Below are 17,156 nucleotides of genomic sequence, written 5' to 3' on the forward strand. Positions count from 1 at the left end.
TTGAAAGGAATGGGTGATTGGGAAGATTTGGAGGGGAGGGGCAAGGGGGAAGATTTGAAAGAGATGGGTGATGGGGATGATTTGGAGGGGATGGGCAAGGGGGTAGATTTAGAGGGGAGGGGTGATGGGAAATGGGATTTTGGGGTGATGGGATTTTGAAAAATGTACGATTAATGGGAAACGAACATTTATTGCAAAATGAGTTTCTTGAGACATTCGAGTCAAAAATACGTTTGAGGACGCTGGAGGGAGGATGGAGTGCTGGAGAATTTAGGGAATGAATGAAAGATGCACTATAAGAGATGGAATTTTTTTTTGGAATGAATGGATTTGGTGAGCAAGTCGAAAGCATCCTTTTATAGAAGAAGAAGAAAAAGGTGTTATAGAATATGACAGAATACAGGTCTTCAGGGTTCAGATGAGACATTTTTTAACAACGTGATCACAAACAGCGTGGTCGAAGAATGAACGAACGAACAACTAAGAACGAATAAACGAATAAAAACGGAAGGAAATGTTTTTGGGGGTTTTTTTTTTTTTTTTTGAGATTTTAAAACAAGGAAGTATGGGATGAAAAGACCGTGAAAACAGAGACCGGAAAAAAATTTCAGCGTGATCGGAGAACCGCTGAGACAAAAACAAAGCCTAAAGCCAAGGTTGGACACAGTAGCCTAGTACTACACTTAGGCCTCAGAATACACGATGAGAAAGACCGACGATTCTGTACACAGGTACAAAAAACCAACGCCAAGAATACTATTAAAGACACCCCAATAGGTACATACAAGACCAGTTTCGACAAAAACACAATTGTGAAAAGTTACTTAAGTTCGAAAGCGAGCGTGCATGGACAGCTTTGAAGAGCCGAGACCTCCAATCTTGCGCATGCGCAGAATTTTGCAGTACAATAGGTTTTTTTTTTTTTTTGTATACTGAATCGAGGCTCGTGAAAGAGCTAACATTCACTTCACAAACAAATCAACCAGACAAACAAAATATATATAAAGAGGGAGCGGAAGACAAGATGGGGAGAGAAGAGGAAGCACACAAACACAACATTTGAGAGCAGGGAGATGTGTGGGAGGGAGAGGGCTTGGGGGGAGGAGGCGTGGGAAGAGGGGGGGGGGGGGGGTGGGAGAAGTATAAAACACAAGGACACCAAGGACTTCCAGGACAGAAGTTCGAATTTCAAAAAAGTGGAATTTGGGGTGAAATTAGCGGGGGTAGTGAGATTCTCCTACAACGTCACTTCCTACAACATCGTTTTACTACAACAAATTGATGCAGGTTTTTATGAATCACCCAGTCGATTTAAATCGGTAAAAGTTTGTAATTGAAAAAGCTGGACTTACAAGTCTGTGGAGTTTCGGCGAGAATCCACTCGCCTTGGTCACGGCAGATGTTGAAGTGAAGAAGCTTGAAAATGGCCACGTGACCTCAACCGTTGGTCCGGTGAATTGGTCTGTTGGCCAATCAGGGCATCATGTGACGATTGCAGACTATGTGGGAGAGATGGTCGCATACCACTTGGTTATCCTGCAGCCCCAATACTGTAACACAATGTATTTACTATAATGGCTCAAGTCAATTATAAGAACATATGAGAGGATACATTGCACTAATCTGACTAGAGCTTCATGGAGAACTAGAACTGCACTCAGAAGAGCGCTTACCTCTGCCAGGTTGAACCGTTTACGTTTTGTATCCCACCGATATGCCGGATCTGCATCTGGATCTCAACCAAAATCTAATGGGCTTGTTCCTACCCAAATCGTCCACCAAGTTTAGTCCAAATTTATCCAAAACTTTTTGAGATATCGTGTTGCATATCCTTGTTTGCCCCATTGCTCAATGACGAAGAATCATTTAAATAAATTATCGGATCCGGATATTCACCAAAATCTAATAATTTCGTCCTTGTCAGACACCAACCTGTTCACAAAGTTTTGTCCAAATCTGTCCATAACATTTTGAGATATCCTGCTCACAGAGAGACAAATACATAGACAGACGAAGAAACGGGTGAAAACATAACCTCCGTCCACCATCGGTGCCGAAGGTAACAAATGTAAAAGCACGTACTTCTGAACAACAACCAAACTACCTCGCACTATGGCCGCAGATCTGTTCACAACAGAGGACAGTGGGGAGTATGGGGGACAAGTAATAATCCAGGGTGGGAAGAAATGAAAGGAGTTGGAAAACAAAACTAAAGTGAACCATGTGCCACTGGGTGATTGCCGTCAGAACCACTGAGTCAGGGTGACGATGTGCCAGTATGGTTCCAGCACCGCTGTTTCTGGGTCTGCATAGTTAGCTGCTGGTCCACTGTGTACCTGACCGTTGGCTGGGACCAAAACGTTTACGTGGATTTCCAGCAACAGGGGCATTACCGTTCCCTTCCATGGAATACAATCCCTTTCATGGGATCGAGAGGAGTCTGTAGAAGACGGAAAGACCACCAACCTGCCTGCGGTGAGTGAGTGAAAGGCCCTCGGAGTTAGCTTCATCGCAGGAGATTCCAATGATTCTGAATGCTTTGGTTTCAACAGTGTGAAGCCGAGCCAGGTGTGAGGCAGGAGCACCAGCCCAGAGGGGAGAACAGTATTCCATTGAGCTGCGGATGAAAGCCTTGTATGTGGTGAGGAGCTCAGGTGTGCCAAGGAAGGACTTCGCACGACGGAGGATGCCCTATCGGCGACTGGCTTTGGAGGCCAGTTTGGAAATGTGGTTTTCCCAAGAAAGATCATGGCAGTTTGTGAGACCCAAAAGCTGGTGTGACAGAACTTCTTGGAGAGCATTGTTGAGAAAGTAGTTGGGAGGGTTGTGCAGACGGTCTTTTCTGAGAGACATCGTAAGAATGTGAGATTTGTCAGGATTGAAAGACATGTTTGACCTTGGCTGACCACCATATCTTTATCAAATCTTGGGGAGAACTCGAGTATTGTGTCGGAATGCGATGCACATATCGTAAAGGCCGCAGAACAATGAGTCAACACCACCAGGATCCTGGGATTTCAAGCAACCTGTATGCAGTTGTGATGGTTCCCTGTGCTTTAACCTGACCTCGTTCAATTAAATTCATTGTTCCTCCGCAGGTAAACACTTACTCGTAAGTAAGTCGAATATGTGGTAACATAGTTATGTTACTACATCTCCGACAATGCTGTCATTGGATGAGCTTTATCGTGTCATTTTGGTGATCATTGGAAGTCTTGTAGCCTGCGCCTGGGTTATCGATGTTTGCTCGTGTGTGTGATATTTCTATCAAGCATTCCTTGGCTCATTTCGGAGATGACCTAATTACACGATATTGTGGGAATTAATCAAATCGGCATGAACTTTGTAAAATCGCTGTGTAATGAATACATCATTGTCCTGATGTCGATAATCACAGCTAGAAGCTCTCATGTGCCATATTTGTCATGCGGCGTGTGAGACACACTATCCCAGTTATATTTTAATTGTGTCCCCAAAAATATTTGAATATCATTGAACGAGAGTTGAGGTTTAAACCAAAATGTGAATTATGTTTAACCAAAGCCAAGTATCTTGATAATTGAACTGTTCACAAATAGAATATGAACAAGTAAATGATAAAGTAATATATTGTTACGGACCGCGGATAAGATGTTCGTTTTGCCGAGCGGAGGCCCCGCGGCCCTTACAGTTACCCCGATTCCCGAACGTTGGCCGGATCGCGCCACAGATATTCAATATGGAAAAATCAAAAGCGACACGGATGTGAAGAAGAAGAAGAAGACGAAAAAAAGGTTGAAAATACTACTAAATTTATTCCTACTATATACAGGCTCAAAGTAACCAAGGAGAAGGAAAGATAAGAAAATAATATACAGAAGATATTAGAGACCGTGCAAATTCCTTATACAAGCTTAATTAAATACCCAGGACAGAACAAACAAAACAAACTCACGTACACAAGAGGATGGAAAGGCAGGAGGTGGATGGCTGGAGGGAGAGGAGGGTCCAAGGGTCCTGCAGCACGATCGGCGCGTTTAGCAGCCGCCATTCCTTCGCGGCCCTGCTCAAAACCGCCGTTCAGGCCCCAAGCTGCTGTTGCTGCCGCTTCTGCTGCGGCTGTGGACGTCGCGTGCTTTGCCAGGACTCGTCTGACTCGTCTGGTCCAAACCCTCAACTCAACAACACTCTTGCACGTCTCCCTGTCCAACCACTCTTTCTCTCTTGGTCCAACCACTCTTTCTCTCTCTTGGTCCAATCACTCCTTACCACCGACAACCCAACGCAACCTTCTTGCGCGCGCGCCTTTATAGCGCCTCCGGCGATCAAGCCGCCGGCCTTCGGGACACGCCCATCGGTGTGCTCACCTCGGCCCTGGTTGGTCGCGCGACCCTCTGGCTCCGCCCTTGATGACGACGGGCGGGCACGCCCGTCTTCCCCGACCCGAGCACATGTTCAATGGTGGTTTTGGAGGGGATGTAATTGGCAATCGAGGCTTGGCAATGACAAAAGGGGATGTGAAAGGAAATGGAGATTTTGGGGATGGGAATGAAAGGGGATCTATTCTTATTTAATGCAGTGCAATGGAGTGTCATCTTAATGGAAGACAAGGCCTTACCCTAATACACATAATAAAGATATAACTATCAACCAGGGGGAAATCTATGATTGGCTGACGTGTATGCTTTATGGACTAATTATGGGATGCCCTTTGACCTTTACACTACGGAGGTATTTACAAGGAATCATTACATTTTACAGAGGGTGATATTTACAACAATTTACTATACAATACAACACAATAAAAAAACACAATCCTCATATCCGCAACAATATATACAATTTTAGAAACAGGAATCAAATTCCTGCGAGGGGCTAAGTGTGAAAAAATTATGACTCAATGCGGGGCTCGAACCACGGACCTCCGTTGATAACGCGTCAACAGCCCACTGCGCTATTGAGCCAGCCACAATCTCCTCAGAACTTTTCCATACATAACACTGCGAGCGTTATCATGGCCGATGTCTTACGTGCCTGCTAAGCAAACCCCGAATGTTAGCGTAAGTATATGCATGCGTATGTATGTGTGAATAAGTAGAAATGCCTTGAAGATTAATTCAAATACAATTTTAGAAACAGGAATCAAATTCCTGCAAGGGGCTAAGTGTGAAAAAATTATGACTCAATGCGGGGCTCGAACCACGGACCTCCGTTGATAACGCGTCAACAGCCCACTGCGCTATTGAGCCAGCCACAATCTCCTCAGAACTTTTCCACACTTAACACTGCGAGCTTTATCATGGCCGATGTCTTACGTGCCTGCTAAGCAGACCCCGAATGTTAGCGTAAGTATATGCATGCATATGTATGTGTGAATAAGTAGAAATGCATTGAAGATTAATTCAAATACAATTTTAGAAACAGGAATCAAATTCCTGCGAGGGGCTAAGTGTGAAAAAATTATGACTCGATGCGGGGCTCGAACCATGGACCTCCGTTGATAACGCGTCAACAGCCCACTGCGCTATTGAGCCAGCCACAATCTCCTCAGAACTTTTCCACAGTTAACACTGTGAGCTGCATAGTTAGCTGCTGGTCCACTGTGTACCTGACCGTTGGCTGGGACCAAAACCGCCATCAAATCAAACTGAGTTCCGCCAGGGCATCGCTGGACCACGGGTCGATTGGAACAATAAACTGGAGGCGAGGAGTGTAGGAAATCTGATCCATAAGACAATGTGGCCCTACCTTGAGCAAGTCTACCCGTGCTGTCGTTCCGTCCACCCATGCTGTACCCAGAGTTCGTACGCAGACAGGGCAGTATGTATTTGAATCGCAAAGGCAACAGGGGCATTACCGTTCCCTTCCATGGAATACAATCCCTTCCATGGGATCGAGAGGAGTCTGTTGAAGACGGAAAGACCACCAACCTGCCTGCGGTGAGTGAGTGAAAGGCCCTCGGAGTTAGCTTCTCGCAGGAGATTCCAATGATTCTGAATGCTTTGGTTTCAACAGTGTGAAGCCGAACTAGGTGTGAGGCAGGAGCACCAGCCCAGAGGGGAGAACAGTATTCCATTGAGCTGCAGATGAAAGCCTTGTATGTGGTGAGGAGCTCAGGTGTGCCAAGGAAGGACTTCGCACGACGGAGGATGCCCTATCGGCGACTGGCTTTGGAGGCCAGCTTGGAAATGTGGTTTTCCCAAGAAAGATCATGGCAGTTTGTGAGACCCAAAAGCTTGTGTGACAGAACTTCTTGGAGAGGATTGTCGAGAAAGTAGTTGGGAGGGTTGTGCAGACGGTGTTTTCGGAGAGACATCGTAAGAGTGTGAGATTTGTCAGGATTGAAAGACATGTTTGACCTTGGCTGACCACCATATCTTTATCAAATCTTGGGGAGAACTCGAGTATTGTGTCGGAATGCGATGCACATATCGTAAAGGCCGCAGAACAATGAGTCAACACCACCAGGATCCTGGGATTTCGAGCAACCTGTATGCAGTTGTGATGGTTCCCTGTGCTTTAACCTGACCTCGTTCAATTTAATTCATTGTTCCTCCGCAGGTAAACACTTACTCGTAAGTAAGTCGAATATGTGGTAACATAGTTATGTTACTACATCTCCGACAATGCTGTCATTGGATAAGCTTTATCGTGTTTGGTGATCATTGGAAGTCTTGTAGCCTGCGCCTGGGTTATCGATGTTTGCTCGTGTGTGTGATATTTCTATCAAGCATTCCTTGGCTCATTTCGGAGATGACCTAATTACACGATATTGTGGGAATTAATCAAATCGGCATGAACTTTGTAAAATCGCTGTGTAATGAATACATCATTGTCCTGATGTCGATAATCACAGCTAGAAGCTCTCATGTGCCATATTTGTCATGCGGCGTGTGAGACACACTATCCCAGTTATATTTTAATTGTGTCCCCAAAAATATTTGAATATCATTGAACGAGAGTTGAGGTTTAAACCAAAATGTGAATTATGTTTAACCAAAGCCAAGTATCTTGATAATTGAACTGTTCACAAATAGAATATGAACAAGTAAATGATAAAGTAATATATTGTTACGGACCGCGGATAAGATGTTCGTTTTGCCGAGCGGAGGCCCCGCGGCCCTAACAGTTACCCCGATTCCCGAACGTTGGCCGGATCGCGCCACAGATATTCAATATGGAAAAATCAAAAGCGACACGGATGTGAAGAAGAAGAAGAAGACGAAAAAAAGGTTGAAAATACTACTAAATTTATTCCTACTATATACAGGCTCAAAGTAACCAAGGAGAAGGAAAGATAAGAAAATAATATACAGAAGATATTAGAGACCGTGCAAATTCCTTATACAAGCTTAATTAAATACCCAGGACAGAACAAACAAAACAAACTCACGTACACAAGAGGATGGAAAGGCAGGAGGTGGATGGCTGGAGGGAGAGGAGGGTCCAAGGGTCCTGCAGCACGATCGGCGCGTTTAGCAGCCGCCGTTCCTTCGCGGCCCTGCTCAAAACCGCCGTTCAGGCCCCAAGCTGCTGTTGCTGCCGCTTCTGCTGCGGCTGTGGACGTCGCGTGCTTTGCCAGGACTCGTCTGACTCGTCTGGTCCAAACCCTCAACTCAACAACACTCTTGCACGTCTCCCTGTCCAACCACTCTTTCTCTCTTGGTCCAACCACTCTTTCTCTCTCTTGGTCCAATCACTCCTTACCACCGACAACCCAACGCAACCTTCTTGCGCGCGCGCCTTTATAGCGCCTCCGGCGATCAAGCCGCCGGCCTTCGGGACACGCCCATCGGTGTGCTCACCTCGGCCCTGGTTGGTCGCGCGACCCTCTGGCTCCGCCCTTGATGACGACGGACGGGCACGCCCGTCTTCCCCGACCCGAGCACATGTTCAATGGTGGTTTTGGAGGGGATGTAATTGGCAATCGAGGCTTGGCAATGACAAAAGGGGATGTGAAAGGAAATGGAGATTTTGGGGATGGGAATGAAAGGGGATCTATTCTTATTTAATGCAGTGCAATGGAGTGTCATCTTAATGGAAGACAAGGCCTTACCCTAATACACATAATAAAGATATAACTATCAACCAGGGGGAAATCTATGATTGGCTGACGTGTATGCTTTATGGACTAATTATGGGATGCCCTTTGACCTTTACACTACGGAGGTATTTACAAGGAATCATTACATTTTACAGAGGGTGATATTTACAACAATTTACTATACAATACAACACAATAAAAAAACACAATCCTCATATCCGCAACAATATATACAATTTTAGAAACAGGAATCAAATTCCTGCGAGGGGCTAAGTGTGAAAAAATTATGACTCAATGCGGGGCTCGAACCACGGACCTCCGTTGATAACGCGTCAACAGCCCACTGCGCTATTGAGCCAGCCACAATCTCCTCAGAACTTTTCCATACATAACACTGCGAGCGTTATCATGGCCGATGTCTTACGTGCCTGCTAAGCAAACCCCGAATGTTAGCGTAAGTATATGCATGCGTATGTATGTGTGAATAAGTAGAAATGCCTTGAAGATTAATTCAAATACAATTTTAGAAACAGGAATCAAATTCCTGCAAGGGGCTAAGTGTGAAAAAATTATGACTCAATGCGGGGCTCGAACCACGGACCTCCGTTGATAACGCGTCAACAGCCCACTGCGCTATTGAGCCAGCCACAATCTCCTCAGAACTTTTCCACACTTAACACTGCGAGCTTTATCATGGCCGATGTCTTACGTGCCTGCTAAGCAGACCCCGAATGTTAGCGTAAGTATATGCATGCATATGTATGTGTGAATAAGTAGAAATGCATTGAAGATTAATTCAAATACAATTTTAGAAACAGGAATCAAATTCCTGCGAGGGGCTAAGTGTGAAAAAATTATGACTCGATGCGGGGCTCGAACCATGGACCTCCGTTGATAACGCGTCAACAGCCCACTGCGCTATTGAGCCAGCCACAATCTCCTCAGAACTTTTCCACAGTTAACACTGTGAGCTGCATAGTTAGCTGCTGGTCCACTGTGTACCTGACCGTTGGCTGGGACCAAAACCGCCATCAAATCAAACTGAGTTCCGCCAGGGCATCGCTGGACCACGGGTCGATTGGAACAATAAACTGGAGGCGAGGAGTGTAGGAAATCTGATCCATAAGACAATGTGGCCCTACCTTGAGCAAGTCTACCCGTGCTGTCGTTCCGTCCACCCATGCTGTACCCAGAGTTCGTACGCAGACAGGGCAGTATGTATTTGAATCGCAAAGGCAACAGGGGCATTACCGTTCCCTTCCATGGAATACAATCCCTTCCATGGGATCGAGAGGAGTCTGTTGAAGACGGAAAGACCACCAACCTGCCTGCGGTGAGTGAGTGAAAGGCCCTCGGAGTTAGCTTCTCGCAGGAGATTCCAATGATTCTGAATGCTTTGGTTTCAACAGTGTGAAGCCGAACTAGGTGTGAGGCAGGAGCACCAGCCCAGAGGGGAGAACAGTATTCCATTGAGCTGCAGATGAAAGCCTTGTATGTGGTGAGGAGCTCAGGTGTGCCAAGGAAGGACTTCGCACGACGGAGGATGCCCTATCGGCGACTGGCTTTGGAGGCCAGCTTGGAAATGTGGTTTTCCCAAGAAAGATCATGGCAGTTTGTGAGACCCAAAAGCTTGTGTGACAGAACTTCTTGGAGAGGATTGTCGAGAAAGTAGTTGGGAGGGTTGTGCAGACGGTGTTTTCGGAGAGACATCGTAAGAGTGTGAGATTTGTCAGGATTGAAAGACATGTTTGACCTTGGCTGACCACCATATCTTTATCAAATCTTGGGGAGAACTCGAGTATTGTGTCGGAATGCGATGCACATATCGTAAAGGCCGCAGAACAATGAGTCAACACCACCAGGATCCTGGGATTTCGAGCAACCTGTATGCAGTTGTGATGGTTCCCTGTGCTTTAACCTGACCTCGTTCAATTTAATTCATTGTTCCTCCGCAGGTAAACACTTACTCGTAAGTAAGTCGAATATGTGGTAACATAGTTATGTTACTACATCTCCGACAATGCTGTCATTGGATAAGCTTTATCGTGTTTGGTGATCATTGGAAGTCTTGTAGCCTGCGCCTGGGTTATCGATGTTTGCTCGTGTGTGTGATATTTCTATCAAGCATTCCTTGGCTCATTTCGGAGATGACCTAATTACACGATATTGTGGGAATTAATCAAATCGGCATGAACTTTGTAAAATCGCTGTGTAATGAATACATCATTGTCCTTATGTCGATAATCACAGCTAGAAGCTCTCATGTGCCATATTTGTCATGCGGCGTGTGAGACACACTATCCCAGTTATATTTTAATTGTGTCCCCAAAAATATTTGAATATCATTGAACGAGTGTTGAGGTTTAAACCAAAATGTGAATTATGTTTAACCAAAGCCAAGTATCTTGATAATTGAACTGTTCACAAATAGAATATGAACAAGTAAATGATAAAGTTATGTATATGGGTCAGAATTTTGAACGAGGTACAAATACATTTGGGCCTCCCAGGGGTCAAATTTTTTTTTTTGGAATAGCTAAAAATCACCTTGATATCCTTAAAGCCCTAAGCCTGGGCTATCAAACGCAGCCAAACTGACACCGATCGGCCCAGAGGTTCCGTTTTTATTCATGGTCAAAGTTTCCCTTCCTTGTCAGCATAACGTAAGAGACCAAAATAAGATATATGAATTCCTTCCTCTTCTTCCCGAAGATGCTGTTTCGGCTAGTTTTGCGTACTTAACGCACCAGGAGCGTCCCGATCTTTTGAAATGGCATAGAATTCAAGCTAATGTGATGGTCTGATGGTATATTTCACTTCGATATGCACTTACCTGGCTTACAGGGAGCATGACGTGCGTAACGTAAGACCGTTATGGTTTCTAAATTCACACTCAAGCTTGTTGTGTCTCAGAGAAACAAAGGAGGTCAATGATTTTTACAGAGTTAATACATACGTATAAGTGCTGTTTGTTGCGCCCTAAAGAAGAACTATGGAACACCCTGATATGTGTAAAACAGGGCTTATATAAATATCTATTACGTTACGGTTCATCTGCTTCATCCTATATGAGGAGGAGCTGTGACTCAGGAACTGACATGAGTAACACAAAAACACATTCAGTAGAGTAGTTATATAGATCTACTTTTATTCCAGCTGTGAAAAGTATCTGAAAAAGGCTTTTATAATGAATGCATGGCTTTGAAGGGTAACGAAATACTTTTAAAATGCCCTTTTTCACCATGTTTTGAGGTTCAGAGGCTTATAACATGTAGATAATTGATAAAAAGTATATAAAACTATACATTTTCTGAAAGCCGAGATTGTGTTCTACAAGATGACACCTAAATGTACTAATTCAGAACATTTGGGACAAAGTTATATCGGTTTAAAGCAATCAATGTGTGTTTTTTGGGATTTGTACCTCGTTCAAAATTCTGACACACATATATATATATATATATATATATACATACATACATACATACATACATACATACATACATACATACATACATACATACATACATACATACATACACACACACCCTTGTACTTTTTTTTAAATAATGCACTATTTCTTCCAGAAAATTGTTGAAATTAAAAAATATTTTGGTATCCACATAAGTATATCTTTGGTTTGCAGAGGAACAAAACAAAAAAAAGCTGAAAAAAATTACTAAATCTTAGCTTATTCCACACAGAAATCCTAAAATGGCCCGGACAATATTATTGGCACCTTTTAGAAGTTGTTAGAAATAATTAGATTTCAAGCAGGTGATTCTCCTTTACTTTGGAATTGAACTCGCCTGCGGTGAGTTTCAGGTGCCTGCAATATAAAAATCACTCATTCAACCAGTTTGAATGGAGAAAAGGAGACATCCTGCTGTTGTGTCACGTGTATACCACAATGAGCATGGAGAAAAGAAAGAAAACTAGAGAATTGTCTGAGGAGGTCAGACACAAGATTGTAGCAAAGCATGGACAATCAAGGCTACAAGTCCATCTCCAGAGACCTTGATGTTCCTGTGTCCACCGTACACAATGTTATCCGGAAGTTTAAGGCCCATGGCAATATAGCCAGCCCCCCTGGACGTGGCTGCAAGAGAAAACTTGATCGAAGATTGCAGCGAAGGATTGTCCAAATGGTGGAGAAAGCACCGAAATCAACTGCCAAACACATTCAAGCAGACACTAGGTACGACAGTTTCAACTCGCACCATCCATCACCAACTCGATGAAAGGGGGTTCTTTGATAGGGCCCCACTGCTGAGAGCGAGACAAAAGAAAGCCTGACAAGTTTGCTGAAACACACCTAAACAAGCCAAAATCCTTCTGGGAGAATGTCCTGTGGACAGATGAGACCGAATTAGAGCTTTTTGGTAAAGCACATCATCTCTATGTTTACAGGAAACAAAATGAAGCCTTCAAAGAAAAGAACACCTTCCCTGCAGTCAAACATGGAGGAGGTTCAGTGATGTTTTGGGGTTGCTGTGCTGCCTCTGGCACTGGGTACCTTGAATGTGTTCATGGCATCATTAAATCAGGAGATTCCAAAGGCATTTTGGAGCGCAATGTTCAACTCGGTGTCAGAAAGCTGGGTCTCCGTCGAAGGTCATGGGTCTTGCAGCAGGACAATGACCACAAACACACTTCAAAAAGCACCCAGGAATTGTTCAAGACAAAACCATGGACTGTTCTGAAGTGGCCAGCAATGCGTCCAGATCTAAATCCCATTGAACACCTGTGGGGAGATCTGAAAACAGCAGTTGGGAGAAGGCACCCTTCAAATCTGGGAGAACTGGAGCAGTTTGCACAAGAACAGTGAGACAAACTGCCAGTAGCGAGGTGTAGGAAGCTCATTCATGGCTATAGGAAGTGCTTGACTGCAGATATTTTGCCCAATTGCCATGCTACCAAATATTAAGTCTAGGGTGTCAATAATTTTGTCGATGCCATTTCTTTTTATTTTCTGATTTAAAAGGATACACTAAGTTCTGAATCAAAAGAAAGGTTCTATAATATCAACAGTGAAATAAAGAATTGTGGAGACCAAATACTTTTGTCAATTTCAACTGATTTTTTTTGAGAAAATTATGAGTTGTATATATTTATTTCTAATTTGATGTTGGATCCATTCACAATGCCAAAAGATAAAGGAACAGGTTAGGTTAGGGAATAATTCATAATGACAAACATAATTCAGTTCCATTTCCATATTATACCACCTACATTTTTACATCATTACACATACTTGGTATCTCTCCATCTTTGTTTTCATTCTGAATAATTATTCGTTATTCAAGTTTTAATAAAATCTACTCCGATAGGATTTGCATCACCTCGCCAGCTGCTTCATGTGTTGGTGATTGAAGTGGGTTGTTGTGGAGGGGGAGGGGGTTGCTTGTCCATAACATTAACAAGGGTAATGAACCTGTAATGATGGGTAGGGGGAGTGGTGGGTTCGGATACCGTAGCGGGAGGGGTGGGTTAGGATACCGTAGCGGGAGGGGTGGGTTGGGATACCGTAGGGGGTGGGGGGGTGGGTTAGGATACCATAGAGGGAGGGGTGGGTTATGATACCATAGGCATCGGGGAAGGAGTGGGTTAGGATACCATAGGGGGAGGGGTGGGTTGGGATACCATGAGGGCCAAAGAGAATTTGAATGTTCTTCCAAAATGTTTTGTCACGTACGAATTGAACGCATCAAAAATCCCAGTATGTCCCATAAGTAACTTCTTATCCTTCTTCCACACAAACCATTTTGCAAACTATGGATTTTGTTTCGGATTTTCACTGCAGACATTGTCCTAGCCATTGTTGTTAGATTTAAGGTTTCAAGAAGCAGCTTTTCTACTGTCGGCGAATGAATGAAGCAAAATTAGAATGCGTTTTGACGGTGGCGTAGAGAGGTTAATATTTGGTGTTTTTGGACTGATAATTTTGAATTGTCCTGGGATCATTTCGTCGTGGGATGTCTGTCAAATTATTGTCTGCCAGAAATGTATGTAATTGCCTTTGCAACATCTAAATCACAATGTGAACATCCAAAGAGTGTTTTGACATTTCCAAGAACCACCTTTAGAGTTACCACCCACCACCAAGACAGCTTGATAATTATTTGAGGTTCAGCTTGTGGATATACAGACTTGGCATTTAATATGGAATATTTTTTTTTCTTGACTTGGGTTTACTTTCTTTACTCAGTATATCAATCTGGTGAGTTTCTTTTACACTTTGGTGATTTATTTGTTAAAAGAACCATGTCACTGATTGTCTGTCGCAGCAAGAAGTCAACAACAGGATTATATCACAGGTGGCATGGCAAAATGTACGGACAGGTGCATTTGATGATTGGCTTCATAGTCGGGTATACAAGGGTTGTTGCGTTCTGTATTAGTGGAAAACAACTGCTGCACGTCTCCAAAAGTTATTGCCGCTTCCTCTGGAGATGGTCCGTCAACTCGACAATGCTGTTTGTCATGGAGTGGTGGCTTTACGAAATTATGGCATGAAACAGCGTGCTATTGCTCGGCAGTATGGCATCACTCAAGGTCAGGTGACAAAGATCCTGAAACGAAATGCTCAGAGGGGTGTCCCTACTCCAATACCGAGGCCAGGACGTCCCCGCAGAACCACAAGGAGGGATGATCGCCAGCTGCACCGATTAGTCCGCAATGGCCGTACCAAGTCAGCTAATCGGCTTAGGGCTGAGTGGCAGCAACTGACAAATGTGCCTGTATCCAGAAGGCTAGTCAACCAACGACTGGCTCAAGCAGGCTATCGTGCCAGGCGTCCCCTGAGAAAGCCACACCTGACCAGACAACACCGCCAGCGTCGATTGCCGTGGGCCAGAGAGCACCATCAATGGCAGCCAGGACAATGGAATCACACGATCTTCAGTGACGAGTCTAGATTTCTGGTCTATCGTCAAGTTGGCCGCGTCCGAGTGCGCAGACTAGTGCATGAAGCCTACAACAAAGATTGTATAGTGCCAAGAGTCCAAGCTGGAGGTGGTGGGGTGACAGTTTGGGCTGATTTTCATGCAGGGGGTAAAACTGACCTGGTTGTTCTGAATGGAAACCTGAACCAGTTCAAGTACAGGGCCATTCTGGAAGAAACATTGCTTCCATTTGTTCGTGCAGCCTTTCGAGGAAACTTTGTCTTCCAAGATGACAATGCACGGCCTCATCGTGCTCGCATGATCCAACACTTTCTTGCTGACCGTGGTGTAGAGCATATGGAGTGGCCTGCCATGTACCCGGATATGAATCCGATAGAGAACTTGTGGGCAGAATTAACGCATCAAATCGACCACTTGGACCAGCAGCCGACATCTCTGCGTGAATTGCAGCAGGCCATTGTCACTGCATGGCAAGCGATTCCTGTCCAAACCTTGGCAAATCTCGTGAACAGCATGCCTCAACGTGTACGTGGTCTCCTCAATGCTCGTGGGGGTTACACGAAGTACTGAACTGTAATTTTACTGTCCGTAATCCCAGTCGTAATTTAACTTTTGTTTTTGTTAAAAAAATTTTGGCTAATGTGCAAAATAAAGAGATACTTCTGGAAAATGTACAGAAGTTTAACACAGTACTGTCCATGAATTGAGTTCGATATCAGTTTACATCACCTTCAAGGATCAATTTATTTGTTTTGAAATGTCAAATGTGGTTTTTGTTTCTTTTAAAGGTCACATCAACAAAATCTAGAATAATTTCAACATAATTCCAATGAACTTTTGGTTCTAAGACATCTTGAAAAGTAAGTTCAACCCCACAAAAAATATATTCCATATTAAATGCCAAGTCTGTATAATACAAATGTTAATAACATTGCCATTGAGGAAAGACGTAGCTGCCATTGATATGGTTCCGCATGGAGCTTTATCCCGAGCCTAGCAAGATGAAGGTACAATTAGCGGCTCAAGGAAACCGCGTATTATGCATTGAAAAGGGGACGATTTCCAAGGCGATTATGATAGATATTTGAGATAATGGAGGGTACAAGCAGAATAAATGCACGAGTTTTTCAGTAAAATAGACAGTGACAGGACAAGCGGTTACAGTAAAAGAGTAAAGAAGAAGAGTTATGGCAATAGTCAGGTTTGAGTAATAGTAAGGAGAGCTGTCATTCAGTTAATGTATGGAGTGGTCTCCCTGTAAGGTAATGGCAATGGAAAGAGTAAATTGTGTGTGTGTGTGTGTGTGTGTGTGTGTGTGTGTGTGTGTGTGTGTGTGTGTGTGTGTGTGTGTGTGTGTGTGTGCGTGCGTGCGTGCGTGCGTGCGTGCGTGCGTGCGTGCACGGCCATAACTTCTTTTTTTTACTATTTGGGTTTTTGTTTTCTAATTTTCAACAAACCTTTGTGATGAGAACATGGAGAAGACTCCTAAATGAAATTCTACATTTTTAAAGATGTTGCTTTGGTTTAGTTTAGTTTGAGTACAAAGTGGACATGGACCAGCTTTAGATTTTGAGATATTTTCTCGTTTTAAATTGGAATTGGATCGGTACCTATAAGCATTGGGGTAGAGGCACATATACCATGTCGCATCCTACCCTCTCCCATTTATTTCATAATTTTTTTTATTTTAAATATGTTTTTGTATAAAACACCCTGTGATGTCTGTGCTTGCTCCATGTTATCCCCACTCCACCCCCAGCATCCCACCTCCTTTTGCCCCCACCACCCACAACCAGTGAATTTATGTTGATAAACTCTTACGTTGAAGTTATATGTTGTAGAGATAGTGTGGGCTTGATGGGCCAAATGGTCTCCTCCTGTTTCCAAGTTCCTTGTGTTGACCACAAAGGGCCAATTTGCCCCACTGGGCAGACTTCGTTTTTCTGGGTGTTTTCATTCAAATAAAAACCACAACTACAATCCCACTCCATGTTTCAAGTGGGTGCAGTCATTTTGCCTGCACAGTACATCGAGCCAAAGGAAAATTAAATTGTTTTCGGAATAATTAAAATATTGTCTAATATACAAATGTTAAATTTTGTCCACCTCATAAATTTGTACAACCTCCTTTTGCTGCAGTAAATGCAAAACACTGTTAATTTGATGTTTATATAATGTTGCATGTTATAATGATAGTATAGTCATTCCTAACTGTTGTTATGTTTGGA

The 17,156-nt window shown here is 43.7% G+C and overlaps 1 protein-coding gene across 10 annotated transcripts in view; it reads left to right on the forward strand.

Moving 5' to 3' along the window:
• The window catches only part of LOC137437474 (metastasis-associated protein MTA1), a 160,108-nt gene that overhangs the window by 116,916 nt on the left and 26,036 nt on the right, over positions 1–17,156 (forward strand). The gene's annotated exons all lie outside the window — the stretch shown is intronic.

The sequence above is a fragment of the Myxine glutinosa genome, chromosome 12, assembly GCF_964187855.1.
Source record: "Myxine glutinosa chromosome 12, kmMyxGlut1.1, whole genome shotgun sequence".
Taxonomy (NCBI): domain Eukaryota; kingdom Metazoa; phylum Chordata; class Myxini; order Myxiniformes; family Myxinidae; genus Myxine; species Myxine glutinosa.